This window comes from Triticum dicoccoides, chromosome 5A (genome assembly GCF_002162155.2).
Source record: "Triticum dicoccoides isolate Atlit2015 ecotype Zavitan chromosome 5A, WEW_v2.0, whole genome shotgun sequence".
In the NCBI taxonomy this organism is placed as follows: domain Eukaryota; kingdom Viridiplantae; phylum Streptophyta; class Magnoliopsida; order Poales; family Poaceae; genus Triticum; species Triticum dicoccoides.
The window spans coordinates 661,083,316-661,090,995 of NC_041388.1; positions in this window are offsets into that span (position 1 = coordinate 661,083,316).

Here is a 7,680-nt window from a genome sequence, read left to right on the forward strand (position 1 = left end):
GCCGGCCGGCCATCATAGGGCGCGCCAGGAGGAGTCCTACTCCCTCCGGGAGTAGGACTTCTCCCCCAATCCTAGTTGGAATAGGATTCGCGAGGTGGGAAAAGAGGAAGAGAGAAGGAGGGGGGCGCCGGCCCCCTCTCTCCTTGTACTATTCGGAATAGGGGGAGGGGCGCGCGGCCCAGCCCTGGCCACCTCTCCTCTTCTTCCACTAAGGCCCACTAAGGCCCATATAGCTCCCGGGGGGGTTCCGGTAACCTCCCGGTACTCCGGTAAAATCCCGATTTCACCCGGAACACTTCCGATATCCAAACATAGGCTTCCAATATATCAATCTTTATGTCTCGACCATTTCGAGACTCCTCGTCATGTCCATAATCTCATCCGGGACTCCAAACAACCTTCGGTACATCAAAACATATAAACTCATAACATAATTGTCATCGAAACCTTAAGCGTGCGGACCCTACGGGTTCGAGAACAATGTAGACATGACCGAGACACGTCTCCGGTCAATAACCAATAGCGGAACCTGGATGCTCATATTGGTTCCTACATATTCTACGAAGATCTTTTATCGGTCAGACCGCATAACAACATACGTTGTTCCCTTTGCCATCGGTATGTTACTTGCCCGAGATTCGATCGTCGGTATCCAATACCTAGTTCAATCTCGTTACCGGCAAGTCTCTTTACTCGTTCCGTAATACATCATCACGCAAATAACTCATTAGTTGCAATGCTTGCAAGGCTTAAGTGATGTGCATTACCGAGAGGGCCCAGAGATACCTCTCCGACATTCGGAGTGACAAATCCTAATCTCGAAATACGCCAACCCAACATGTACCTTTGCAGACACCTTTAGAGCTCCTTTATAATCACCCAGTTACGTTGTGACGTTTGGTAGCACACAAAGTGTTCCTCCGGCAAACGGGGGTTGCATAATCTCATAGTCATAGGAACATGTATAAGTCATGAAGAAAGCAATAGCAACATACTAAACGATCGGATGCTAAGCTAATGGAATGGGTCATGTCAATCAGATCATTCAACTAATGATGTGATCCCATTTAATCAAATGACAACTCTTTGTCCATGGTTAGGAAACATAACCATCTTTGATTAACGAGCTAGTCAAGTAGAGGCATACTAGTGACACTCTGTTTGTCCATACTAGTGACACTATGTATTCACACATGTATTATGTTTCCGGTTAATACAATTCTAGCATGAATAATAAACTTTTATCATGATATAAGGAAATAAATAATAACTTTATTATTGCCTCTAGGGCATATTTCCTTCAACGCCCACATCCTCTTGGCGCGGTGGAGAAGATGACTGGCCTGTGGGCTAGTGGGCTGCACAGTGCTGGGCCGGCTGGGCGCGAGGTAAGCCCAGGTGAGGTGTCTCTCCTCACTGCCTTTCCTGATTTTGTTTTTATTTGTTTCTGTTCTGTGTTTTGAAATAGTAGAAATACTATTCCATTTAGGAAAAACCTGAAAATATTCAGAGGCACATTTGAAAATATTCTCAACAGCCTAAAAATACCTTCAAGATTATTTGGGCATTTTAAAATATTTATAGGGTTTAAATTGCCCAAATGCAAATACTTATGGCTTGGTGCAAAAATCCAGAATAGCCTCCAAAAATATGAAACCATTTTTGGCAGAGGGTTTAGCCAGGACCAAAGATGGTGAACATTTATGAAGGGAATTTTGGGTTTATTGAAAAGTTTTAAGTTTGATCCTAGTTGAATTCAGTTGGTGCTAGGGTTTCAACATCCCCATTTCAAGTTTCTTAGGAATTTAAACATGATAATATGATGAGCAAGCAAAGTCAAGCAAGGGTTGATCTGGGGCTGTGACATTTAGATGCAGGCAAGGATCTTGTTGTGATCGTTCCAAACTGTTCAAGAGTTAGGATCGATTTGAGAAGAAACTGAGCTGATTTAGTAGTAGAAACGGAATCTCGGGCAGTTGTTGGGGACAGTTTGACAATTAGGCATTTCCTGATAATTACTCGAGTTCTTCTTGCAGTGCGTTATCAAAGTTAGATGCAGGCAAGGATCTTGCTGTGATCGTTCCAAACTGTTCAAGAGTTAGGATCAATTTGATAAGAAACTGAGCTGCTGGAAGGGCAAGTTGATGTCATACGAAGGCTGATTAATTCTCATTAATTCGGTTCTCACGAGTATGCCCATGTTTATCTTATCCTTTTTCTAGGTACCAGTTGGAGTTCGGAAAAGGCTAGACTTCTATCGATCACGTTTTTTCTGGCAGAGTGATGAACTCAAACGAAAATAAAGGCTCGCTAAATGGGATATCATTTGTAGGCCGAAAGACCAAGGGGGTCTAGGTATTGAAAATCTTGAAGTGAAGAACATATGTCTTCTCAGCAAGTGGCTGTATAAGCTATCTATAGAGACGGAGGCCACATGGGCTCAGATTCTGCGTAATAAGTATCTTCACTCTAGAACTTTGTCCCAGGTGACAGTGAGGCCGACTAATTCGCCTTTTTGGAAAGGACTGGTGAGAGTTAAATCTCTCTTTTTCAACAGGACAAAGTTTATAGTTGGAAATGGTACCACTACGAGATTCTGGGAGGATACATGGCTAGGGCAGACGCCCCTCACACTCTAATATCCCTCTCTTTATAGCATTGTTCAGCGAAGAGACGCTTACATTGCAACAGTACTACAGTCCAGTCCTCTCAATATTCAATTTAGGAGGACGCTAGCGGGAAACATGTGGGACGCCTGGCTCCATCTTGTGAGACGTTTGATGGATGTTCAGTTGTCTCAACAGTCCAATCAGTTGTGCTGGAAACTAACTAAGAATAGAGAGTTCTCGGTTAAATCCATGTATCTGGATGTTATTGTTGGGGAACGTAGTAATTTCAAAATTTTCCTACGCACACGCAAGATCATGGTGATTCATAGCAATGAGAGGGGAGAGTGTTGTCCACGTACCCTCGTAGACCGAAAGTGGAAGCGTTAGCATAATGCGGTTGATGTAGTCATACGTCTTCACGATCCGACCGATCAAGTACCGAACGCACGGCACCTCCGAGTTCAGCACACGTTCAACCCGATGACGTCCCTCGAACTCCGATCCAGTCGAGTATTGAGGGAGAGTTTTGTCAGCACAACGGCGTGGTGATGATGATGATGTTCTACCGACGCAGGGCTTCGCCTAAGCACCGCTACAGTATTATCGAGGTGGACTATGGTGGAGGGGGGCACCGCACAAGGCTAAAAGATCAACAGATCAATTGTTGTGTCTCTAGGGTGCCCCCTTGCCCCCGTATATAAAGGAGCAAGGGGGAGAGGCGACCGGCCAGGAGGGGCGAGCCAGGAGGAGTCCTACTCCCACCGGGAGAGAGAGGGTAGGAGAGGAGAGGGTAGGAGAGAGAGGGGGAAAGGAAAGGGGGGCGCCGCCCTCCCTCCTTGTCCAATTTGGACTTGGGGGGAGGGGTGCCCGGCTGCCCCTTGGCCGCCTCTCCTCTTCCACCAATTGGGCCATGAGGCCCAATAACCTCCGAGGGGGTTCCGGTAACCCCTGGTACTCCGGTATATATCTGAAAACCCCCGGAACCATTCCGGTGTCAGAATATAGTTGTCCAATATATCAATCTGCATGTCTCGACCATTTCGAGACTCCTCGTTGATAACCCACAAGTATAGGGGATCGCAACAGTTTTCGAGGGTAAAGTATTCAACCCAAATTTATTGATTCGACACAAGGGGAGCCAAAGAATATTCTCAAGTATTAGCAGCTGAGTTGTCAATTCAACCACACTTGGAAACTTAATATCTGCAGCAAAGTGTTTAGTAGCAAGGTAATATGATAGTAGTGGTAACGGTAGCAAAAGGTAACAGTAGTAAAAGTAATGTTTTTGGTATTTTGTAGTGATGATAGCAATAGCAACGGGAAAGTAAATAAGCGAAGAATAGTATATGGAAAACTCGTAGGCAATGGATCGGTGATGGAGAATTATGCCGGATGCGGTTCATCATGTAACAATCATAACCTAGGGTGACACAGAACTAGCTCTAGTTCATCAATGTAATGTAGGCATGTATTCCGAATATAGTCATACATGCTTATGGAAAAGAACTTGCATGACATCTTTTGTCCTACCCTCCCGTGGCAGCGGGGTCCTTACGGAAACTAAGGGATATTAAGGCCTCCTTTTAATAGAAAACCAGAACAAAGCATTAACACATAGCAAATACATGAACTCCTCAAACTACAATCATCACCGGTAAGTATCCCGATTATTGTCACTTCGGGGTTAACGGATCATAACACATAATAGGTGACTATAGACTTGCAAGATAGGATCAAGAACTCTCATATACTGATGAAAACATAATAGGTTTCAGATCTGAAATCATGGCACTCGATCCCTACTGACAAGCATTAAGCATAGCAAAGTCATAGCAACATCAATCTCAGAACATAGTGGATACTAGGGATCAAACCATAACAAAACTAACTCGATTACATGATAAATCTCATCCAACCCATCATCGTCCAGCAAGCCTACGATGGAATTACTTACGCACGGCGGTGAGCATCATGAAATTGGTGATGGAGGATGGTTGATGGTGATGATGGCGACGGATTCCCCTCTCCGGAGCCCCGAACGGACTCCAGATCAGCCCTCCTGAGAGGTTTTAGGGCTTGGCGGCGGCTCCGTATCGTAAAACGCGATGATTTCTTCTCTCTATTTTTTTTCTCCCCGAAACACAATATATAGAGTTGGAGTTGGAGTCGGAGAGGCACTAGGGGGGCCACGAGGTAGGGGGCGTGCCCTAGGAGGGCAGGCGCACCCCCCACCCTCGTGGACAGGTGGTAGGCCCCTGGCCTTCATCTTTTGCAGGTATTTTTATATTTTCCAAAAAGTGGCTCCGTGAAGTTTCAGGTCATTCCGAGAACGTTTGTTCCTGCACATAAATAACACCATGGTAATTCTGCTAAAAACTGCGTCAGTTCGGGTTAGTTCCATTCAAATCATGCAAGTTAGAGTCCAAAACAAGGGCAAAAGTGTTTGGAAAAGTAGATACGATGGAGACATATCAACTCCCGCAAGCTTAAACCTTTGCTTGTCCTCAAGCAATTCAGTTCATAAACTGAAAGTGATAAATAAAAACTTTTACAAACTCTGTTTGCTCTTGTTGTTGTAAATATGTAAAGCCAGCATTCAAGTTTTCAGCAAAGATTATAACTAACCACATTCACAATAACGCATAGGTCTCAAGTTTACTCATATCAATGGCATAATCAACTAACGAGCCATAATAATAAATCTCGGATGACAACACTTTCTCAAAACAATCATAATATGATATAACAAGATGGTATCTCGCTAGCCCTTTCTGAGACCGCAAAACATAAATGCAGAGCGCCTTTAAAGATCAAGGACTGACTAGACATTGTAATTCATGGTAAAAGAGATCCAGTCAAGTCATACTCAATGTAAACTAACAATAATGAATGCAAATGACAGCGGTGCTCTCCAACTGGTGCTTTTTAATAAGAGGAGGATGACTCAACATAAAAGTAAATAGATAGGCCCTTCACAGAGGGAAGCAGGGATTTGTAGAGGTGCCAGAGCTCGTTTTGAAATAGAGGTGAATAATATTTTGAGCGGTATACTTTCATTGTCAACATAACAACCAAGAGATGGCGATATCTTCCATGCTACACACATTATAGGCGGTTCCCAAACAGAACGGTAAAGTTTATACTCCCCCTCCACCAACAACCATCAATCCATGGCTTGCTCGAAACAACGAGTGCCTCCAACTAACAACAGTCCCAGGGGGAGTTTTGTTTTGCAATTATTTTGATTTAGTTTGCATAAAGCATGGGACTGGGCATCCCAGTGACCAGCCATTTATCTCGTGAGTGAGGAGCGAAGTCCACTCCTCTTGAGAATAACCCGCCTAACATGGAAGATACGGACAGCCCTAGTTGATACATGAGCTATTCGAGCATACAAAACAGGATATTTATTTGAAGGTTTAGAGTATGGCACATACAAATTTACTTGGAATGGTAGGTAGATACCGTATATGGGTAGGTATGGTGGACTCATTTGGAATAACTTTGGGGTTTATGGAGTTGGATGCACAAGCAGTATTCCCGCTTAGTATAGGTGAAGGCTAGCAAAAGACTAGGAAGCGACCAGCTAGAGAGCGACAACAGTCATGAACATGCATTAAAATTAATCAACATCAAATGCAAGCATGAGTAGGATATAATCCACCATGAACATAAATATCGTGAAGGCTGTGTTGATTTTGTTTCAAGTACATGCGTGAACATGTGCCAAGTCAAGTCACTTAAATCATTCAGAGGAGGATACCACCCTATCATACCACATCATAACCATTTTAATAGCATGTTGGCACGCAAGGTAAACCATTATAACTCATAGCTAATCAAGCATGGCACAAGAAACTATGATCTCTAGTTGTCATTGCAAATATGTTTATCCATAATAGGCTGAATCAGGAACGATGAACTAATCATATTTACAAAAACAAAAGAGGTCGAGTTCATACCAGTTTTTCTTATCTCAGTCAGTCCATCATATAACATCATAATTGCCTTTCACTTGCACGACCGAACGATGTGAATAATAATAATAATAGTGCATGTGCATTGGACTAAGCTGGAATCTGCAAGCATTCAATAAATAGGAGAAGACAAGGAAATATGGGCTCTTTTGTCAGATCAACAATAATGCATATAAGAGCTACTTCAACAATTTAATTATGGTCTTCTCCTATCAACCCCCAAAGAAAAGAAAATAAATAAAACTATTTACACGGGAAAGCTCCCAACAAGCAAAAGGAGAACAGGAAATCTTTTTGGGTTTTCTTTTTAATTGGTGCTACAAGCATGGAAAGTGAATTAATTAAAAGCTACAACTAATTTTTTTGTTTTTCTTAAGGTTAATTAAACACACAAAAAGAAAGCATAAAAAGGGAAATAAACTAGCATGGATGATACAATGAAAAAGTATGAGCACCGACATCTAGCAATGAGTGTGTGAACATAAATGTAATGTTGGTGGGAAATACGTACTCCCCCAAGCTTAGGCTTTTGGCCTAAGTTGGTCTATGGCCACGGCTGGCCTGGCTGATATCCATAGTAATAGTTGGGGTCATACTGTGATGAAGAAGGCTCCGATTGCCACTGGTTGGCAATCATCTCCGGATCCCACAGGTAATTAGACTGTCGCGGAGGATCAACTTGTGGTTCCGCCTCTGGCTCTGTGGCTGATGTAGGGTTCCGGTAGGCGTGAATGTCCTTCGGCGAGACGAGGTACTTGCCTGAAGATAAATTAAACAAGGAAGGAGTAGGCAAGGTGATAGTCTCAGGGTGATGTTTATCAAAGAACAATTTGTATTTCAGCTCCCCTTCCCTATTCTTTATAACAAAGTCATGTGCTACCATACTCTTATAATCTAAATAAACACGAGGCAGCAATTTTTCTTATTTTTCATAGTGCCTAATAGGTATATTATAATGTGCAGCAAGGTGTGAAGCATAAATACCACCAAAGATGGGTCCTTTGGTATGGTTAAGACTTAACCATTTAGCAATAATACCGCCCATACTAACAGAGTTGTCAGCATATAAACCGTGGAACAGAATAAAAATATCA